Source organism: Diabrotica virgifera, chromosome 3 (genome assembly GCF_917563875.1).
Source record: "Diabrotica virgifera virgifera chromosome 3, PGI_DIABVI_V3a".
Taxonomy (NCBI): Eukaryota; Metazoa; Arthropoda; class Insecta; order Coleoptera; family Chrysomelidae; genus Diabrotica; species Diabrotica virgifera.
In genome coordinates, this window is record NC_065445.1 from 86,347,846 (window position 1) to 86,364,014 (window position 16,169).

A 16,169-nucleotide genomic window follows, 5' to 3' on the forward strand; every position below is an offset into this window, starting at 1 on the left:
TATTATAAAGAGTCATAATTTCCATTTCTATATGATTGAGTTGTTGGGACTTATGTACGTTAGTTAGTCTATCAACGACACTCTTACTGTCTGTAAATATTATGCAGCTATAGAGTTCGTTACTATATATGTGTCTTAAAGCAAAAAGTATCGCTATCATTTCAGCGGTGTATATCGATGATTCACAAGGCAATTTGAATAATTTTTTAAATCCACTTTGAATATTGATTATTGCACATCCTACTTTTTTTGTACTTTGGATCCATCTGTATAGTAAAACTGATAATGTGGCCATTTATGAAGTATAAATGATTGAAAAACGGCTGGATTTAAATTAATATCCATAAAAAAAGTATTAATTTGTTTTGAGAAAATTTCTTCTAATACATGGGAATACATAGGTGAAGCTTGATTTTCATAAGTATAGAAAGTACTTCGGTGTTGAGATATTTTCAAGTAACTATCTACAACAAGGGGACATTTTTTTTTTGTCCAATATTTATGAGTTAGATCTAAAATTGATAACTTATGTAGGATATCCTGCAGATAGTTTGTATTTTTTCCTATGGTTCTAGTAATAAATTTATCACTTAAAAACTGTCGTCGAAATTCCAGGGGTGGTTCTATCGCCTCAACTTCCATTATATTAACGGGTGTAGACTTCAAATATCCAAGACAAAGTCGAAGACATTTATTTTTTTGTATTTCTAATTTATTCAAATGTGTGTTTGCAGCAGTTCCATACAGATGACAACTGCAATCGAAAATAGGACGAATCATAGTACGGTAAAATAAAAGTGCTATATTTGGATCGGCACCCCAATTAGTTCTACAAAAGGCTCTTAGATTATTCATTGCATTTTCAGACGGTTGGATGATCGGAAGATGATTGGATCCATGAGGATTTTGTAAGACACTCCACGTTAAAAAATTTGAAATATCTTGAGTACAAAATGTTAAGTCAATAGCAGATGGACTGTTACTAGTTGCTAATGTGTAACTAGTAGCAAATTACAATGATCAATACTTTCTAAAAGTTTTTTACCATAGTTGTCTTCAATTTCACAACCCCATGCGATACTGTGGCCATTAAAATCGCCACCAATAATAAAAGGTTTAGGAATATCTGTAAAGAATTCCAACCATTGTCTTTCAGATATCTGGGTTTTTGGTTCAATGTATACTGAGACAATAGTAATAGGATTTTTGTTTCGAAAAATTTGAACTGAAATACATTTATGAGTGAAAGGATGTCTATTTTTAAGATTTATTTCTTCACATCTTATGTTTGATTTTAATAAAATGGCAGTTCCACCATACCCGTCTGCACGGTCTGATCTAAAGCAATTATAACCATTAAAATTATAATAGTATTTTGATTTAAACCAGGTTTCTGAGAGTAATGCTATGGAAATTTGATTTTGATATAGCAGATATTCTAAATTTACTTTATTAGCTACTGCTGAACGACAATTCCATTGCAGCATATTCATATTTGTGATGTCTGCGAATTTGAAGACAAGGGTTGGTTTACATGATTACTAATTAATTGAACTATTTCTGACTCTGATACATTAAAATTGTTTGTATGTTTTATATTATTTATAATATTGAGAACTACTTCTAAAACTAAACTTATTGTTGAATTTAATTCCTCTGTTTACCTAATGATCATTCATTTTATAAATAAAACTCTATTAAATTAACAACTGAAAAATTAACGGAACACTAGTAAATAATCTCGTTAAGTTCACTAGCGAATCTGCTAGTGAACACTATGCTTTGTTTTTAAACCAGGAGGAGTAAACTAAAAAAAAGATTCACATCCAAGAAAGTCACTAGAAAAATCACCAAACATATCTTCTTTTTTGGTTGATCATATCTGCCTTCGACGGTAATCCATAAATATTATATTATACTAATACGTCGCTAAAGAGTTCTAAAATCAAACAACTTTTTTTTTATATAAAAGCAGATTAAAAATATAAAAATTAAAGGAATAACGCAGAAAACACAAAAAATCGCCAATATAACTTAATTAACCTATGAACACTGGATGTAAACATTAGTTGACAGCTGTCGTCGTCAGCAACGAACGAGATGGCTATTTGATTCAGGTTTTGAAATTTTTTGGATAACAGTTACTTGTATATTCGCGTAAATAATTGAATAATTTAATTAGTAGAATTATTTATACCTAATCTAGAAAAGAGAAAAAGTGATGTTAATAATATACTGTTACTATGGAACGAACAGATACATTTTGAACACATTTAACAACTAAAATCGATGTTTACATGCACTGCATGCACTAGAAATAGAGGCAAAGAAATACGAACTGGACGTGTTAGTAATTCAAGAGACCAATATATAAAAAAAAAACAAGAAATGTGGAGCTGACCGATTATATTTTGTTTACAAGTGGAGAAGAAACAAGGACTATTTCCGATAAAATTTGCTACCTAGAAATAAAGGATAAATGTAACTTCTCATTAATAAACATACATACACCAAAATAGGAGAAGACGGAAGATTCAAAAGACGAATTTTACGAAATATTAGAAAGGGAGTACAATAAACTGACATAGCAAAACACCAGAATGATCATGGGGGATATCAAGGTTAAAATAGGAAGCGCAATAAGGTACAGAACAATAGTAGGAAAGAAAAGCAAACATGAAATAACAAATAATAATGGAAGGAGATTAATTGAGTTCGCGGAAGCACGGAACATAAAAGTGATGGGCACACATTTCAAGTGCAATGAATCTATAAAGGAACCTGGATGGCACCAAATGGGGAATATACAAATCAAATCGATCATATAGTTATAGATAAAGCACATCATACAGCAATAAATAATGTAAGATCATGTAGAGGGGCCGATATGGACTCGGATGACTTTATAGTCAGGATATATATCACGATAAAAGAAAGAAAAAATGGAAAAATAAAAAGAAAGAAGCTAGAATTAAAAGATTTCATGTAGAAAAGCTGATGGAATCAAAAGTGCAACAAAGTTATCAGAAAGAATTGCAACGAATATGCCAAGAAAGAGAACGGAGAATACAAATTTTTCATAAATTTTAAAAAGGCGTACGACTCTGTCAAGAGAAAAAATTGCGGACGTTATGGAAGACTTTGAAATACCTACGAAGTTAAAGAAACTAGTGACGATGACATTAAAGTATACGACCTGCAACGTAAGAGTAAAAGAGGGAACCTCAGAAGATTTTGCTGTCAGATTAGGACTTAGGCAAGAATACCCGCTATCAACGCTAATACGCTATCATGTATTTAACATGATATTAGAAAAAATCATTAAAAGAGTCATCAATTAGTGGGATATGCAGATGATGTGGCAATTGTAGCGACGAGTGGAAATATACTGCAAAAAGGTCTACAAATAAATCTAAAGAAAAGCAAGGTTATGAAAGTAAGAACAGAAAGGGGGATGAGACAAAGTTCAAGGTAAGTACACAATTAGAAGAGTTTAAGTTTGAGGAAATAGACGAATTTGTATATCTAGGAGAAAGGATAACAAACAAGTGTGAAGAAATGAAAGAAATTGATGCCAGATTAAGTGAAGCCAATCGATCTGCGTGAACCATGAATTATTTACTAAAATCAAAGCAACTGTCATGGAATACGAAATTCAGGATTTACAAGACTATAATAAGACCAACAGCGATATACGGATGTGAGACATGGATACTCAACCAAACGACAAAAGAAAACAGTAAGGAGATGGGAAAGAAAAATACTCAGAAGAATATTAGGAGGGAAGAGAACAGAGGAAGACAAATGAGAAAGTTTATAATATTTACAAAGAACCACAAATAGATAGCTTAATAAAATCAAGAAGGTTGCAGTGGCTAGGCCATATAGAAAGAATGAACGATGACAAAGTGGTCAAGAAAATAGCATGGAGAGTACCAAATTATAAAAGAAAGAGAGGAAGACCACGAAAGCGATAGAGAGAAGTGGTAGTAGAAAACCTAAAAGAAAAGGGAATAACATATTGCAAGAAGATGACAAATAACAGAAAGCTATGGAAAAGAACAACAAAGCTCTGGGCCTAAAAGGCCTGTAAAAAAGCTACATATAATATAACTCCTTCTTCTAAAAGTTCCTCTAGTATTCCATTGCCATTTCGGAAAAGATGAAAACCATAAAATCGAACCAGAAACCATAATAAAAATAAGTTTTATTCAGAAAAAACTAATGTGTAAGTCAGAATAAATTAGGTACCTTGTAAAACTTTTTTTGTCTAACAAGTTTTAATGAGTTTTAACTTCGACCGGTCAGAAGCTACGTGCTGACGTGCAAGCTAAAATGCTCGAATATGCAAAAAGCAGATCCGGTCTGTTCACACATCCTATCGTTGCCAATTAGTACGGTACGTGGGGAATTGAAACTGCGAAAAAACAGGGAAATATTTTCATGGTTATTTAAGGGCGTTGTCGTCATTTGAATATTTTTCAATTCCCTTCGACGGATTTTTTTATATTTCTGAGAAACTTCGTGAATATGATATGGAGCAGAACGAATATTTGAATTTTTTATCAGAACACCAGCACTTTTCCATTTCATCTCGATTCGGTCGACTGATCCTTTGGAGTATTAGTTTTTTTTTTGTGCAAAAAACATGAAATAGGTACATTGATAAGAACAGTTAGTTATAATAATTGTGTGGACTAGTATATTCGCGGTTAACTATATGTGCAGTTGAGTCCGCGAATCTTTACCCGTGCGTCATCATTTAAAGCATACGAAATAAATCGATGATAAGTCGGAAATTGAAATTTACTAAACGCAACAGCAAATCACTTACTGTCACTTGCTGTTGCGTTTAGTAAATTTCAATTTCCGACTTATCATCGACTTATTTCGTATGCTTTAAGTGACGACACGCGGGTAAAGATTCGCGGACTCAACTGTATACAAAATTCCGTAATCTGTCGGAATATTTAATTAAATGGTAATATGCTTCTACTCTGAGCCTTCTCTCAGTCATGACGTATTGTTATATTTTAAGCATGTCAAGAAATATTGCATACAACCATCCATGGTTGCGTAACTTGAGGGAATGCCGGAATGATATGGATGCACATCAACCTAACTATTCAGAGCAGCAACATCTAAGAGTCAAAATAAACAACCAATCATCAGACACATTTACAGTAAATGAAGGAGTAAGGCAGGGTGATCCTTTGTCATCATTACTCTTTAACTTATGCCTAGAAAAAATAATGCGAGAAGCAAAAATCAATAGAGAAGCACTCCTATATCACAAACGACACCAAGTTTTGGCATTTGCGGATGATGTGGTATGTGGTGTTGCTTGCAAGAGGAACAAAAGAGCTACAGGAAATAGTACAGAGAATAGTAAAAGCAGCGAAGAAAATGGGACTCCACATAAATGAAATTAAAACAAAATGTATGGAATGGACAGATGGTCAGTTCAGGAATGGACAAAAGCTTAAAGTAGAAGTAGAAGAAGGAACATCATACGAATTCGAAATGGTAGAAAGATTTACATACCTAGGAGCAATAATATCACGTAAACCGAATATTAAAGAAGAAATACAAGCTCGAATAATGGCAGGCAACAAAAGTGTACATGCGCTTAATGGAATGTTGAAAAGCAAGTTTTTATCAAGAAAGGCAAAAATACAGTTATACAAAACAACTATCCAACCAATAGTAACATACTGCAGTGAGACATGGACAATGACAAAAAATGAACAAAGTTTACTGGAGATCTGGGAACGGAAAATCCTGAGGAAGATATATGGAGGAATAATAAGGGGCGGTTTATGGTTAAGAAGATCAAATAATGAGTTAAAGGAATTATACAATCAACCTAATATAATAGGAGTGATAAAGGCACAGAGACTTAGATGGCGAGGTCACATAGAAAGGATGCCGAACGCGAAGACTCCAAAAAGGGTACTAAACTACAACATAGCCTCAAAAAAGAGAAAAGGAAGACCGAAAAATAGATGGAAGCAAGAGGTCGAAAAAGATATGGAAAAAATGGGGTTAGAAGGCCAGAGAAGAAAAATGAATAACAGGAAGGAATGGAGAAAAATCACATACCAAGCCAGAGAAGATCTAGGTACCTAAAGAAAAGTAAAAATGAAGAACGAACAAACTTTTCAAGCCATGGGCCTCTAAGGCCTTTAGTGCTATTATATATATAACATCTAAGATCAGAATAGCCATGATGATTGCCAACCTCCGTCGCGGAGATGGCACGTAAAGAAGAAGAAGAATATGCAACGGCACATATTTGGTCATTAAAAGGATTACCGGAAATATTATTGAAGCAACCATTTTGACTGAGGGATTTAAAGAAGAAATCGTCTTATTTTCACCTGTCCCTGTGATACCTTCAGAGCCTCAACTACCACCATATTATTCAAAAGGCTTCAATTCTCTGTTCAATTAGCATTCGAGATACCATTAACAAATCTCACGGCCAGATAGAGGAAAGGCGGGCAAAATGGGGTACTTAAGGTTTAAATTGGGATTTAAAAAAAAATATGTAACTTTTAGGGCCGGTTGTTCGAACGCTAATCAACAATGATCATTATCAAATAATTAATTACTGTCAATGTCAACTTTATTTGGGTTGTCAAAACATAATTAATTACAATTCTGAGACTATAATCAATTAATATAACAATAATTATTAACATAATTAATAATAAATCTCATAATTGTAATTAATTTTGTTTTCAGCAACCCAAACAAAGTTGACATTGGTGACAGTAATTAAATATTTAATAATGATCATTGTTGATTAGCGTTCGAACAAACGGCCCTGAAGGTCTTAAAATAAGACAAATATCTTTGTTGTAGTAGTAACTATTTATTAATATAATTTAAATTTAAAAAAAAGTCAAAGTTTTTTTTATTATATTAAAAAACAGAAACTAATGTAAATTGCCCCATTATGCCCGTCGTATAGGGTAAAATGGGGTACCAAATTGAAACCAAGAAAAGCCTATTGGCAAAATTCGCATACAAGTCTACTTCATTCGCTACTTCATCATCCTCATCTTCTACACCTGCACATGAATTTTTAGCCTATTTAAGGCAACTGGATCAGCTTATTCATCCTTCTGTGGAACTTGAATAAAAGTTTCCACAGAACCAGTTAGTGTCACTATTTTCGCCTTCTGAATCTGACTCTACTTTTTTAGTTTTATTCAATTGCGATTTCTTACTCGTCTGTGATTTGGTTTGATCTTACTTGGTATGGTAAAAAGGGTAAAGACTACCAATAGGTATGGTAAAAAGGGTACCCCATTTTACCCTACCTATTGGTACCCCATTTTGCCCAAAGAGCAGATTTTGAGATTATGACCTGTTTAAATTATTACAACACATTGTCAAAATAACTGTCAAAGTTGATGTTGATATTTTGATCTGCTCCTGTAAAAGATAAAAGTTTTGGTGTTTTTTGGAAGATAAAGTAGTGGTTAATAATTAATTGAGTGTTTATAAACAATAACATTTCAGTATATAGTGGTTTAAAACTTATTTCCCCCTAAATGGGGGATAAAAGTGAGTCAGGGACGTCTCTTGTGACGCGAGTGACTGCGGATAATGGTGATATTATTAGTAAAATGGAATTGAATATGCAAGATGATGGACAAAATGCGAGACCGAAGATTAAACAATTCAATTTGCTTTCAGATAAGTATAATCTTGATAATATTTGGGTTTACATTGAAAGGATTGGTGATGATCTTAATTTGGGAAAATTACATGCAATGACGATTGGGCACCTGATTTTTAAAAAATTAAAGTTAACGAATGTTCGAGAAATTAAAAGTATAGGTAGGAACCGTGTAAAAGTTTTGCTTACTTCTCGGTTAGAGGCAAATAACCTCGTCAATAACAGCTCACTTAAAGAACAAAATTTGAAAGCATATATTCCTAGTCATTTACTAGAAATAAAAGGTGTGGTGAAAGACGTTGACACTAGATATGATGTGAAATATCTCATGGATAACATCGAAACTCCTTCTAATGTTTTGAGTATATATAGGACTAAGCGTAGGGTACAAAAAGAAGATAAAATTGAATATGTGGACAAAAAAACTATAATTATAACTTTTGAAGGCAATATTTTACCGAATTATGTTGCCTTTAATAGAGTATATTTTTCTGTTGAACAGTTTTTTGGCCGAGTTGTTCAATGTTATAAGTGTTTAAAATTTGGGCATGTTTCAGGGCAATGCCGAAGTACACAGGAACTATGTATACAGTGCGGTGAAATTAAAAATAAAGACCATCATTGCGAAAAAAGTATGTTTTGTATACATTGCAAAAATAACGAACATGTGACAATATCAAAAAAATGTCCATTTTATGAAAAACAAAAGAAAATTAAGAATATTATGATAGAACAAAAAACTACTTTTGTGGAAGCTAGATTAATATGTGAAAACTCCTTTTCGGCACTCATCAGTCCCAACTCTTTCTCTTGTTTAAATAATAATGAAAAAGAATTTCCATCCCTACCAATTAATAATAATGATAAAAATCTTGGTCCGACTCGGCCAACTGTAGAAATTAATAGATCTCAATTTTTGACTCAATCAAACTCTAATATAAATAATTCAAATGAACACTCAGGAAAGAAAAGAAAAGCAAATTCACCTATTTTAGAATCAACATCTCATAAACCGATGTTCCCCTTCACTTTTGGACCGTCTCAACCTTTGCCAACTAATTCTTATACACCGAATAATAATATCGAAAATAAAACTGAACTAGCTAAATCTGTAGCAACATTTATAATAAACTTTTTAAAAAATATTCATACAGTAGAAGACATAAAAACCTTAGACAACAAAATAATTGTTAAAGAAGTAGAACAGTTCATAATTAATTCATAATGTCAATACAACATAATTTAAAAATAAGTCAGTGGAATTCCAGATCTGCTATATCAAACAAAGGTAGTTTAATGCATTATTTAAATAATAAAAGTATAGACATCCTCCTAATTAGTGAAACATGGTTCAAAAAAGATATTAGTTATCATTTTAAAAATTATAATTTGGTTAGAAAAGACAGAAATGATGGCTTCGGTGGTGTAGCTATTCTCATCCACAATTCAATTACTTTTAGTGAATTAAATTTAAACTCTAATTTTAACACGGAAATAGAAGTTTGTGGTGTAACAATTAAATATAAAACAAAGGATCTGAATATTTTATCTATATATAGACCACCTAAAAGTAAAAGTTCAATAAATGATTGGACAAACATCTTCTCGCAAGTTAATAATTCAGCAATTATAGGAGGAGATTTTAATGCTCACCATACTATTTGGGGATCTAGTTACAATGACACAGTTGGAACACAGCTTATTAATACTGCAGATGATCTCAACCTTATCGTAATAAATAATGGCGAGCCTACTGTTCTTACCCGACCGGATCAAAATAGTTCAGCAATTGATGTAACTTTTGTTACTCCTGACATAGCTAATAAAATCCACTGGTACATACATTCTGACACACTAGGCTCTAATCATTTTATTATCAATATGGAAATATTAGATAGTACTACAACTGAAGAGTTTATACCCAGAAGTAAGTGGAACATTAGAAAAGCCAATTGGAATCTATACACAACCTCAGTTGAAAATTTTTTTAATAGTGTTTACGAAATGGACAGTACATCTGATAAATATTGCTTTCTAATAGATAGTATGAATCATGCTGCGCACATTTCAATCCCGCAATATAAAACTTTTAAAAATAAAATTCGTTGTTCCCCACCTTGGTGGAATACAGAATGTGATACAATTATTAAAGAAAGGCAAGAAGCACTGACAGAATATAAAAAAAATGCTAATTTTAATAATTATATAAAGTGTCAAGCTAGCATGGCTAAAACTAAGAAGAATCTAAAATTGATAGCTAAAAAGAGTTGGAAAGATTTTGTGTCTTCTCTAAACAAAAATACTCCAACTACAACGTTGTGGAAGCAAGCCAGAAAACTAAATAGAAAATCAATTCCAAATGCATACAATTTGGATAACACCTTAGAGGATGAAATCTTTGATAAAATTGCTCCGCCATCTGTTAAACCACCTAATACTCATAATTATATTCCAGAAAAGCAAAGCCATTTTTTACTAGAACCTTTTAATATTACAGAACTAGAATATGTTCTAAAAAATCGAAATAACACGAGTCCAGGATTTGATAATATTAAATATCCAATGATTCAACATCTCCCTAAAATTGCCAAACTTCTAATGTTAGATATTTTTAATTGTGTAATCAGCAATAAATCAGTTATTGATCAATTTCACGATGTAATTGTTTTACCAATATTAAAACCAGGTAAAAACTCAAATTTGGCTCAGTCATATAGACCGATTTCTCTTATGTCCTGTATGTTGAAAACTCTAGAACGAATGATAAAACACAGGTTGGAATGGTGGGTAGAAAAAAATAAACTTCTTCCAGATTTTCAGTTTGGTTATAAAAAAGGATATGGTACTTTAGACGCACTTTCTACACTAGTAACAGATATTCAAAACACATTTTCCAACAACACCTATTTACCTACTATATGCTTAGACATTGAAAGTGCATATGACAATGTCAGTCTTGACATTTTAAGGGAAAAATTGATAAAACATTTTCATATACCGCCTCAGTTGGCTGAAGCTCTTTATAATTTTTATTCCTGCAGAAAGATATATCTAAGAACTAATTATAATAAACTGATAGGCCCTAGATATAATAATTTAGGACTACCACAGGGATCAGTATTGAGTCCCCTTTTGTTTAATATGTATACTGCGGATTTGCATAAAGTCCCTACTGACATTTTTAAATTTCAAATAATACAATATGCTGATGATTTTCTCCTGTATTCACAGGCCAAAACTTATGATAACTTTGTTCAAACCTTAGGACGAATTCAATGTTGTGTTAATTTATGGTTCAATCAAAACGGATTCGAAATAGCTCAAAATAAATCTACTGTCTGTATTTTCACTCGACATAATATCCCAAAAATAGAGAATTTAAAACTTAATGGCTACGACTATGCATTTGCTTCTTCCATTAAGTATTTGGGAATGATTTTGGATCGTAAATTGACTTGGAAATTACATATTGACTTTATGATAAATCGATGTAATAAGGGTCTAAATTTTCTTAAATCAGTTTCAAGGATCTGGTGGGGAGCTGATGTTGAAACTTCTTTGCTTTTCTATCGATCATATATTAGATCTATAATTGATTATGGTAGTATTCTATATGGCTCAGCTTCTAAACATATTTTAAACAAAGTAGACGTTGTACAAAACTTAGGACTCCGTATCTGTTTGGGAGCTATGAAATCAACCCCAAATAAAGCTTTACATGTAGAAGCTTTAGAAATTCCACTCAATTATAGAAGGAAATATCTCAGCCAGAAATTTTTAATGAAAATTCGTTACCTAAATATCGGTCTTTACCAAAATATTAACAAGCTGAATGTAGCAGATTTAACTAATAAATACTGGAAGCTAAAGAACTCTCCTCCCCTTTGCGAGGCTTTTCGAGATCTGTTAAATTTTGACTGTGATTATAACATGATTGATAGTTTTGGACTCGAAGATTTTCATTCTTTTTTACATACAGTTAAATTAGTAAAACCAAGTTACCATGAAAACAGTAATATTAGCTCTAACATCTTAAGAACATTCTTAGATAATTGGCCAGATTCTATAAATATATATACAGATGCATCTAAGACGTTAGTTGGCACTGGATGTGCCTTTTTCATACCTGCTACTAAAACAGAAAAAATATTTAAGTTAGGCCATGATTTTTCTATCTTCAGTGCTGAAGCCATAGCAATTTATGAGGCCCTGCAATATTTTAAAGAATCAGAAGATATATCTGCAACAATTATTTCCGATTCACTCTCTGTTCTTCTTGCTATTCAAACTATAGATTTTCCCAATAACAATTCAAATATTTATATCCTACTAATTAAGAAAATCCTTTTTGAAATTCATAAAAATAAAAGAAGAGTGAACTTTTTATGGGTTAAGGCTCATATAGGACTAACGCATAATGAATATGTTGATAGGTTGGCTAAAAAAGCCATTGAATATGGTACTTCACATAATCGTAAGTTTTGCATATCTGACTTAGTTAACACTATTAAGCATCGAGTTAAAAATCAGTGGAGTCAATCATGGCGAGATCTTTGTAAACAATCCAAATCTCAGTATTCACTGATTCAACCTTGTGTTCCAAATATATATTGGTTTAAAAATTACGTAGTACCTCGAAGATATATAACAACATTAATTAGAATGAAGTTTGGACATGCATGTTTCCCTCTACATCTAGCAAGAATTAAAGTTTTTGATTCAAATCTTTGTACAGAATGTCAGAAGGTTGGTGACTTAAATCATACTTTCTTTGAGTGCGCAAAATATATTCCATGCACATATAATTTAATCCAAGATTTAATAAAATGTAATGTTTTTCCACCTTTCAATGTATCCTATCTATTGTCTCTGAACAGCAAGAATATATATGATTGTTTAATGAAATTTATCTGTGAAACTAAAATTAATCTCTAAACTTGTTAATCCTGATAATTTGGTATATTATGTACATATGAAAAAAGAAGAAGAAGAAGAAGAAGATACATAATGGAAAATGTGGTGAGCAACTTGGACAGTCCATAGCGGCCAGCTTTTGAACTGAGTAGAGAGCTGTAGAAGAGTTTGCTATGGAACTCTAAGGACCTCATTGCCTTCCTTATGTATGAACAGAAAACAAAAAAAAAAGTTGTGACTGGCTAAATGACACCCAAGTCAATGCCATAAAAAACAAAAAAAAAAAAAAAAAATTATTACAAGTTTTTATTTTTTAACATAATGACAAACGAATACTCTAGAACGCATTCACTGTTAGTTGGAAGTAATGATATTAAATAATAAATTGTTTTAGTAATACTAACGATGGAATATTTTTCGGCCGATATTATAACTTGGTTAACTAAAAACGCACATGTACTCTTCACAACAATCGACTAACAGTTAATTATATCTGCTTTATTTCAGAAGGTGTAAACAGGCGTCTATAATATAATTTCATTAACGTCGTATAGATGAAGCGAGTGCTATTGAAAAAAAAGGGGGTACCCCGTTTTAGGCAGCTACCCCGTTTTGCCCGCCTTTCCCCTAATGTCCTTTTGCTGGTTAGATTTAGAGAATCCATGTTTCTCACATGGTCAATTAAATGTTACATGCTCACGTGTTGATAAACTATCTTTATTTATATTTGCAAAAAACAAAAATATTGTGCGGTTAATTGAATGTTATTTAATAGGTATATGTTTGGATACAATTATCGTCACTTTGTAAAGCCAATGAAGTCGATTTTACTAAAACGGTCTACACACTCCCTGACAAAACCTCCGACACGACAGAATTCTCCGACCATTCTTGTCGGGGTCAGCTCTAAACACGTCCTGACAAAAATATCAGACAAAACTTAAAATTATTGCTTTACTTAGAAATTTGAATGGCTCTGAATTTCGCAGTACCAAAAGAACTATTTTAAAAGAAAAAATCTTTCTTTATTACTATTGAAATAAATTATAAAATAAAATAAACTTACACCATGAAATACGAATTCGGCACAAAAAACTGTATACTTTACTAGATTAAGAATAAGTGTGTACAACGAGCATCAAAAATACTATGCCTAATTAAGGTGCGCGTGCGTTTCTAGTTTTACTATAGGTACTACAAAAATGAACGAAAAATGATATTGTTAGCAATATAACTAATAGTTAAGAGACTAAGAGCTATTTGACTAGTTAGCTTTTTTGATGGGGCTGGTGACTTCCACGTACATCTTTGGCTGTAGGACGGTTTCCGTAACTGATATGTAAGTACATACCTATTACTACAAACTTTGTGTTTTTTGATCACGTACCATCTTGTCAAGACTCCATCAACCCTTAACTATTTAAGGATTGATGGTAGTATACATTAAATTATATACCAAGCAATTCTCATCAGATTGGTCACTCCCAATGGCTAAATGTCTCAGTATACACTCTATATACTATTAAGGTTCAATACTATACAATTGTTTGGCTTTATTGTATGTAATTTAAACCAAGACATAGTTGTTTTTTATGTTTTTTATATATGTATATGTACATGTTTGTCTCTTTTTGTGATTTTAGCTTGTAGTTTGTATTGTGAAGACTTTTTATACTGGGCCTGAAAATGAGTCATAAATTGTAAGACTCGAAACCGGTTGCCCCATTATTATGTAACAACTAAAAAAATGCAAACTTAAGATTGCGAGTATTGACTCAATTCATATATCCAATTGAACTATATAATATGTTTTATTGCTAATATCACAAATTTTATTTTTTGGTGCTAATCTCTGACAACTATTATTACTCTGGGCTAATTAGCAAAATTCATGGAAAAGTTATTTACCAGCAATTTTATTGCTGGAATCGAATTATAAGATCCTATATATTAATAATATAGGTATGCAAAGTCCGCAGATAGTGTGCTACTTTTTTTATAAACAAAATGGCGCCGACAAATCGTATTTTTTTCAATTATTGCTCTATAACTCCGAAGATTTTAACTTTACAACAAAAACACCCAAATAAAAATTCACCGCAATTAAATTCTGCATAGAGATATGTTTTTCACGATTTGCTCCGACGAAAATTTTCCTCGGAAAATGCGGGTTTTCCTAACAAAAACTATAATTTTCAAATAAAGTTTTAGGTAAGTAATTCATCATTCTCTTTGCCTTATCCCTATGCGGGGTCGGCTTCCCTAATTGCATTTCTCCACACAATTCTATCTTGGGCCATATCAATGTTAATCCCCTTTACCAACATGTCCTGCCTTATCGTCTCCCCCCAGCTCTTCTTTGGTCTTCCTCTCCTACTCCTTCCAGGAATCTGCACTTCAGCTAGTAAGTAATTATTAATTATTTAGTCATCACTTCAGCTAGTAAGTAATTATTAATTAAGGTAAGTAATTATTAATCAATAATTAAATAACTTGGTGACATCAAAGATTTCTTGGTGTAGATTGTAATTCCAGAAGCCGGTGAAAATTAAACGAATATTTTAGCAACAATTCAATTGTTAATTAAAAATTTACGATCGCAATAATAACCAAAATAATCATGATACATTGATCAAACTTATAAAGATTATAAAGATGAGATACTTGTTTAATATTTTATCGACAAAATATAATCGTATTTTTTTTTCAATTATTGCTCTATAACTCCGAAGATTTTAACTTTACACCAAAAATACTGAAATAAAAATTCACCCCAATTTAATTCTACATATAGGCATGTTTTCCCGATTTGCTCCGACGAAAATTTTCCTCGGAAAATGTGGGTTTTCCCAACAAAATCTCGAATTTTCAAATAAATTTTTTGGGCCAGTAATTATTTATTAATAATTATATAGCTTGGTGAAATAAAAGCTTTCTTGGTATAGATTATAAATTCAGAAGCCGGTTAAAATGAAACGAATATTTTAGCAACAATTCAATTGTTAATTAACAATTTACAGTCGCAATAACAACCAAAATAATCATGAGACATTGATCAAACTTAGAAAGGTTATAAAGGTGTGATGCCTACTTAATATTTTGTCGACAAAATATAAATTTTTCATTTTTTTGCTTAATCTTTAAATGTTTAAAAAAAATTGTTATAAACAAATTAACATTTCTTAGAAATTGTTTATTATATTCTAATTTTAAAAAATACTTAAAATGCGTATTTCATAGGTCTTAAAAATGAATGCTTTAAAAAAATTTCCAACCATTTGCAAAAAAGTTAGGAAACAGCAAAATAAATATACGATATCTCCATTGTTTATAATTTGTTTTAATTGTTCCAAAGCTTAAAAGTGAGTCTATGGTACAATCTAATTACTCACAAAGAATGTCAAAAATTAGTGCAATGGTTATATTTTAATCAAAGATTAAAAATACTTTTTTTTTGTAATTTTTAGCGCGAAAATAGGCTTGATACAGAGCCGGAGATAAAATCGTCACTCGAAGCGGCTGACACGCTTAAACTCGCGCGAGTTGTGTATGTGGGCGGGTAGCT